Source organism: Lipotes vexillifer, unplaced genomic scaffold (genome assembly GCF_000442215.2).
Source record: "Lipotes vexillifer unplaced genomic scaffold, Lipotes_vexillifer_v1.1 scaffold1691, whole genome shotgun sequence".
In the NCBI taxonomy this organism is placed as follows: domain Eukaryota; kingdom Metazoa; phylum Chordata; class Mammalia; order Artiodactyla; family Lipotidae; genus Lipotes; species Lipotes vexillifer.
The window spans coordinates 2,861,085-2,868,416 of record NW_006789046.1 but is presented as its reverse complement, the minus strand read 5'-3'; positions in this window follow the sequence as shown (position 1 = coordinate 2,868,416).

The window sequence follows — 7,332 nt, the reverse complement described above, 5'->3', positions numbered from 1 at the left end:
CTGTAATTAGCGTGACTCATAAACCAAATATTCTGGCATTGAACTTCACCCATCAAAACAAAGATGAAAAGAATTTTGTAGATACAGTCGTGCTGCTGGGCGTCCTCACCAGCCGTGAGCTTGCCATTGCGCTTTTGTCTTCAGGGGCCGGACCTTTGCATGAGTCCCTGTTCCTGCCGGACCTTTGCATGAGTCCCTGTTCCTGGAGCTCGGGTGGCTGAGGCTCCAGGGCCCTAGGGGAGAGGTGGTGGTGATAGCTTGCAAAGGAAAGGAAGAATAAAAAGTTTCCTTTTTGTTATGGTCCCCACACTCTGCTGACTACTTAAGGTAACTCTGCCTGCCCATCCACTGGAGAGAGATGTGAGTGTTTCCGAAGCAGGCTCGTCTCCCTGCCCTGAGAGTCCAGAGATCCTAAGCGGGGGCGATGGTCTCCTGGGGCACTTCATCTTGGTGGTGTAACTACCGTGTGGGCAGACGTTTATTATTTTCTTCCTATTTTTACCTGCTGAAATCTGCCTTCTCGTAAAATCAAATGAGACAAGGCAGCTCCCTGGACAGGACCCCAGACACCTCCCTGACCCCCCCCACAGTACGAGGGAACATCTGCCCACTTGGAGAAGGATTTGGAAAAGGACCATCAAAGCCTGAACAGTGCTCTAGGGGCAGCCCAGTGAACCGGTCCCACCGGGCCCAGGATTCAGGATTCCTGGGGCCCCGCCCAGGCATCCTCAGCCTGGCAGGACCAGTTCTGCTCTTAACCACGGACATGCAGAAGCGAGCACGCTGGCTCTTTTCCTCCTCCCCAAGCCCCGCAGTGAAACTTCTGCCACTGCAGCCTGTGACCTCTGACCCTTGTCTTCCTGCCTCTCGTGGAGGGGCTCGATGCTGGGCACAGGAGTGAGAGCTCTTGAGCTCATTAGGGGCAGCTTTAGCTCTGGGTCCTCGTCAAGGCTGCAGCTGAGAGGGGCCTGAGCAGCTGGAGGTGGAAGTGGCGATCGGACACCGGGAAGCCGCTCATCCTTGCCCACGCTTGCTTCCCAGAATTGGGCTCAGAGCAGGATGGGTGTGGGCAGAAGCGCCGGAGGCCCCCCACTGCCCACCGGGGTGCCCCTGGCCTGCCCAGAGGCCTTTGGAGTCAAACCCTCTCCAGCTGTGGGCACCACTGGCACAGTCCTACTGGGGCATCCTGTCCCATCCTGCGCCTCCGTGTCCGACCACCTCCCTGCCTGACCACCTCCCTGGCTCCTGTAGGAAGTTTCCTTGAAATGAGATGGAGCAGAGCAGGAGACTGCGGGCAGGAGGCAGGATGGGAAGGGAGCGTGGGAGAAGAGGCGTGGGGGCGGGCAGTGGGAGAGGTGGGGAGCATGCCGACCGACGCCAGGTGCTTGGTGCCTTGTGCTGGGTCAGACGTTGCTGCCAGCCACTGGTGAATCCACACTTGCGGGGGAGGCCCCAAACCTTTCGCCTCCGTTGCACGCCGTCTCCAAGTGGGGACATCTGGTTACCAGCCACCCTCTGCCCTGGGGACCAGCGAAGGAAAAGGACCTCACCTGAGAAGGCTGCCAGCGCTGGTGGAGCTGCCGGCGGATGCAGGCCAGACATTGGCTGGACTGGGCCCTGCAGCTCTGCCCTGCAGGTTCTGAGGCTGGTGGTCAGGGTGGGGGACTGGGGTGCTCTTGGAAACACTTGGGCCCTTTCTGCTTGTGACAAGTCTAAAGTGAGTTCTGGTGAGAGACGGGTGGGTCTGGGTGGGGTTTGGGGTGGCCATGGCACTCAGGTCTTCCAGCATTCAGGACATCTACCCCCCACCCCTTAAGGTATAGCTATGAGAGCAAGACCCGTGGTTCTGTAAACTGGCCTGACCTACAAGGAGGAGACCCTGAGAATGGACCCTGCAGAGCAAGCAGAAGCAGGCCCGGGCAGCTGGGGCGCTGGGCTGGAGGCTGATGCCAGCCCTTCCCCCTTCTGTTCCATTCTGCTCCTGGTTCCCTCTCTGCAGGGACCTCTCCTGTGGGGCCCCTCCCACACCTGACCCCCGGGGATGGGCAGACACAGGGCACGCTCACTGCACCCCCTGTAAAGAATGTCAATTCTTGTTGCCTCCTGCCAGCCGCACTCGGCCTCAGTCCCCTTTGCTTCTGAGCATCAGAGGGCATGGGGGTCAGGGTGGAGCCGTTTACCATCCCTGTGAGATATGGGCTTCCCCCTCCCCTCCCCTGCAGAGCTCACCCATGCCACTGTTTTCTCTCTACCCTGCAAAAGCAGTGCCTTCAAAATGCACATTCAGTGGGCCACAACCCCCATGCCCCTTCCATTCTGAGGTGTGAGGGAGGTTCCTGGTGATCCTGTGCCTAAACCCAAAGGAACTGAGCTCCAGTGGTGGATGTTAAGATGTTGGCACCGGGAGATCTTAGCACATTGCTTTGATGAGGACGGTTATCATGGATCCCTGGTGCCCCGCATGGTGCCAGGCATGGAGCAGGCCCTCAACAATCTGCTGAAGGGATGAATGCGAGGTCTCAGCTGGGGGATAAGGTCCTCAGGGCCCGGGGCTGCTGCCGCTGTTCCCACCGTAACCGAGTGAGCTTAGCAGGTGGACACCTGCCCGGCAGGTGGGAGTGTCCTCAGGACGGTGGTTTGCCAGGACCAGCCTGTCCTACCTAGCCGGCATCTTCCTGGAGGCCCCGTCGAGGTGAAATGGCAAGAGCCCTGCTGTCGGGCACACCTGGGTCTCACCTGAGCCGCAGCCCCTGCCACGGCAGGGCCTGGGGTGAGTGACTCCCTCCCTCTGAGCCCATTTGTTCCTCTGAGAAATCGAGGTGACTGTAGGGGACAAGTTCAGTAGCCTCCGTAAAGCACGGGCCCAGAGCCCAGCAGGCAGCAGGTGCTTAACCAGAGCTTTGTTAGAAGGAATCTCTGATAAATGACGGGGCTGCTCCTGGGCCGGTTAACTCGCCTGGCTGTTGAGCAGAAGTCCTGATGATGGCCTCAAAGATCTGGCTCCATTTTCTCCTGTTTTGTGGCTGCAGGCAGCTTCCTTCAGTGGCAAGTACACCAGTGACTGTTGTGTCAAAGGCAGGACAAATCCCCTGCTTCTACAAAGCATGTTCTCTCTGGCTGGCCTGATTCTAGCCCCACTTGGGTGCCTTTCCCAGCGTAATCAGTACCCAGGGTAACTCCAGGGTTCGGCTGCCCCAGGGGAGGGCCTCATCTTCCTCTTGTTCCACCGTGTCCCTAGAATCCAGCCCTCTTCCCAGTGCGAAGCAGACACTCAACAAACACTTGCCAAAGAACGTGGGACTTCTGGGCTTCCCTGGTGGCGCAGTGGTTAAAAATCCGCCTGCCAACACAGGGGACACGGGTTCAAGCCCTGGTCTGGGAAGATCCCACATGCCGCAGAGCAACTAAGCCCGTGCGCCACAACTACTGAGCCTGCGCTCTAGAGCCCGAGAGCCACAACTACTGAGCCCGCATGCCACAACTCCTGAAGCCTGTGCTCCTAGAACCCGTGCTCCGCAACAAGAGAAGCCACCACAACGAGAAGCCCGTGCACCACAATGAAGAGTAGCCCCCGCTCACCGAAATGAGAGAAAGCCTGTGCGCAGTGACGAAGACCCAATGCAGCCAAAAATAAATACATAAAAAGTTCTCTAAAAAAAAAAAAAGAACATGAGACTTCAGCCCGAGGGCAGTTTATATCTCCCACAGTCCCGCCTGAGCCACAAACTTGCCACACCATCCTCAAGCCCCTCCCCCGTTCTCCTTTTCTAGGCAGAGACTCAAATTCCCCCGAATAAACAAAATGCTCTCTTAGTCTCCAGGGTGGGGCTTACTTATCATTTGTCTAAGTGGAAAATAATGTGTACTTAATATGAAAAATTATGTGACGGTTATGGGGGAAAACCCCAGAGACCCCAAAATAAGAAAATGGCAAATATCGGTATTTTCATCACCCAGAGATAATTGCTGTTAGCAGCCAGGTGGGTGGCCTTCAAATCTCTGGGCTAGTGTACGTGCATGTGTGGATGTGTTTTTATGTATGTATGTTTTCAACCTGCATTTTCACTCATCAGCATTTTACGAACATCTTTCCACGCCAGTAAATATTCGTCTGTTTACAAAGGTCAGTCCTTGGTGCTACCAGCTGAAGTTGCCCCTCCCCCTCCCAGCATCATTTATTTATTTATTTAAATGCCTGTAAACGGAGCATGTGTTTCTGGGTTCAGAGCAATCTCCACCCCTCCCTGTCACATTACACCCCGCCCATGGCCAATGGCTGAAGGCATTTGAGTTTGCCAGTCTGACCAACCACCTCGTCTTTAGTTTCCCATTGTGTGGCTGCACCATCATTTGTTTGATTAGACTGCTCTTGCAGGACATTGAGGTGTTTTGTAAGTTTGGCTGATGGAGGCAATGGGTGGTAGCTCTTCTTTTTTAAATTAATCAATTAATTAATTATTTTGCATCTCACTCTCTTTATTTACTTTTTAACATCTTTATTGGAGTATAACTGCTTTACAATGGTGTGTTAGTTTCTGCTGTATAACAAAGTGAATCAGCTATACGTATACATGCATCCCCATATCTCCTCCCTCTCGCGTCTCCCTCCCACCCTCCCTATCCCACCCCTCCAGGCGGTCACAAAGCACCGAGCTGATCTCCCTGTGCTATGCGGCTGCTTCCCACTAGCTGTCTATTTTACATTTGGTAGTGTATACATGTCCATGCCACTCTCTCACTTTGTCCCAGCTTACCCTTCCCCCTCCCCATGTCCTCAAGTCCATTCTCTACGTCTAAAAATATGGAACGCTTCATGAATTTGCGTGTCATCCTTGCTCAGGGGCCATGCTAATCTTCTCTGTATCGTTCCAATTTTAGTATATGTGCTGCCGAAGCGAGCGCTTGTAACTCTTTTTGAAGCAGGAGGCTTTCTGAGTGCTGATAAGAGGAGCATTTAAGGAAAAGATGGCTATCTGGTCACATCGGGATTCAGCGTTCTGATGACACTTAATGGTGTGACCTGGGAATTCCCTGGCGGTCCAGTGGTTAAGACTTCTCACTTGCACTGCAGGGGGCATGGGTTCGATCCCTGGTCGGGGAACTAAGATGCTGCATACTACGTGGTGTGGCCAAAAATAAATAAATAAATAAAATACAATAGTGTGCCCTGGGTCACTCTCCCCACCTCCCTTCTCCCCCCACCCCAAACCACCCACAACCTGAATTAGAGATTTGAACACACTGGCTTGAGTCCTCTTTGGACGATGGCTCTGCAACTTGGGAAGGGCTGAAAGGGACTGTGGATTTCGGTCAATACTGAAAGTCAGACCCCAGGCACTGGAGACACGTGTGAACTAAGACACATCTCCTGTGTATGAGGACCTCCTGATCTGTGGAGGGACCAGACAAGGAAGCCGGTCTCTGCTAGATACTGGGGCAGGAAACTTCCTGGAGGAGGTGGCATCAGGCCAGGCTCTGAAGGACACAGCGACGAGGAAGGTGGCAGGAGAAAGAGACAGAGGACGAGACCGTGGTGTGACTTGGGACTTCCGGTGGCTCCAGTTGGCTGGAGTGAAGAATACACATGCAGGGGTGGGGACAAGGGACCAGAGATGAGGCGGGAGGCAGATGGTGAAGAGCAGGGCTTAAATGTTTCCTTTATTTGCATGGACGCCTTTTGAGCCAAGGGGGGCATTCAGATCTGCAGGTTTGAAAGCTGCCTCTGGCCAGCAGCTTGGAAGGTAGAGGAGAGACGGGGAGACCAGCGCAGGGCTGAGAAAGAAGCAGTGACAGCGCCCGAAGGGAGGGAGAGGAGAGACTGCCAGGGGGCCTGGTTACGGTGCAAGAGAGGCCAAAGTCTGCAGAGCTCGGAGATGTGGGCCAGGGGCCCTGTGTGAACAGCTGTAAGCGCTGAGGAGGAACAGGGATGGCGGGGGCTGGGGAAGAAGACAGTGAACTAACTGGGGGTTTGAGCATCTTACGACAGAACCAAGAGGACATGATCTGGAGACAGCTGGTCATCTGGGTCTGAACCAGCGCTGTGCAGTAGGACTTTGCGATGATGGAAGTGTCCTCCCAGCTGTGCCGTCCAAGAGGGTAGCCATTTAAAATGTGCTCGAGTGGCCGAGAATGGAATTTTTCACTATGTTTAGTTGTAAAGGATTTAACTGGCCCCAGAGGCCAGAGGCCAATGTTCTGGAGAGCGCAGGCCTAGAGCTTGGTGGCCAGGGACGCCTGCTGGGGACAAGGATCGAGGAGCTGTCCACTGAAGCTATCACACAGGAAACGATGGGCGGAAAGTGTTTGGAGTGAGAGGGGCTGAGGGCTGAGGACACGGTCTGGAAAACACCTGTCGCTAAGGGGGAGGTTATGGAGGGTAAACACAGCGAGAGAGCATGGGCCGGGGGGCGGGGAGGTGGGCGGTCATCGCCGGCAGGCGCCCTGCAGCGTGCACGGGAGCTGGACATCAGCGATCTCAGCCAGAGCAGTCTGGGCTGCAGCAGGCAGTGGCAGGGCTGACTGAATGCTGAGCTGAATTGTACTCTTGACTTAGAAGCCGTTAGATGCGGGACAAGGTTCTACCTTTTGCCAAGCTTTCCCCGGAGATGGCTGTAAAATGTGGCAGTGATTTCCAGGCCCTAGAAAACGAAAAACGGTGTGGTGCTTGTAAAAGGGATGGTGCGGTCGGGGCACATGCCGTGGAATTCCCAGCTTTTTTCCTCCCTCCGTCTTGGGAACGGTCAGCCCCCGAGGGTGTCACCGCTGCGGGGCAGTGGGACGTAGGCCAGGCCACCTGCGGCGCAGGCTCACGGCAAGGCACGAGCTGTCAGTAGCTCTTCTCTCTCACATGGTTCTCAAAGCGGGGGCCAAGCCAGCCGCCCGAGGCCTCACAGCTGGGAGGTGATCTAAGGACAGGGCTCTAGTCAAGGAAATCTTTGTTTGCACTGGGGAGTTGGGCTGGCCAGGTGCCCCCGAAGGCTCGCCGCCTGCAGCCCACGTGGTCTCCTTGTTTGCAGGGCCTGGGCAGAAACTTAGGCAGTGTCTTCTCTCAGGTCCAGGTAAGCCTCTCCTGGTCTAGATGCAGTGAATTGCCTCAGGAGAGGATGGAGATGTTTCAGGATGGGAGGATGCCTGGCCCCTAGTTCCTTCACTGTTTTATCCCAAGTCAGCACAAAGGAAGCCCTCATTTATTAATTAGCAAGTAGCCCTGGGAGACCCCATCGCTATCGCTGGCCTTGGGCTTTGGAGGTAACCAAATAAACCCCCAAACCTTAAAAAAAATAAACCCTTTTCCTTTAAGCCAGAGGACAGCTTCTTGGAAAAAGGGAAAGA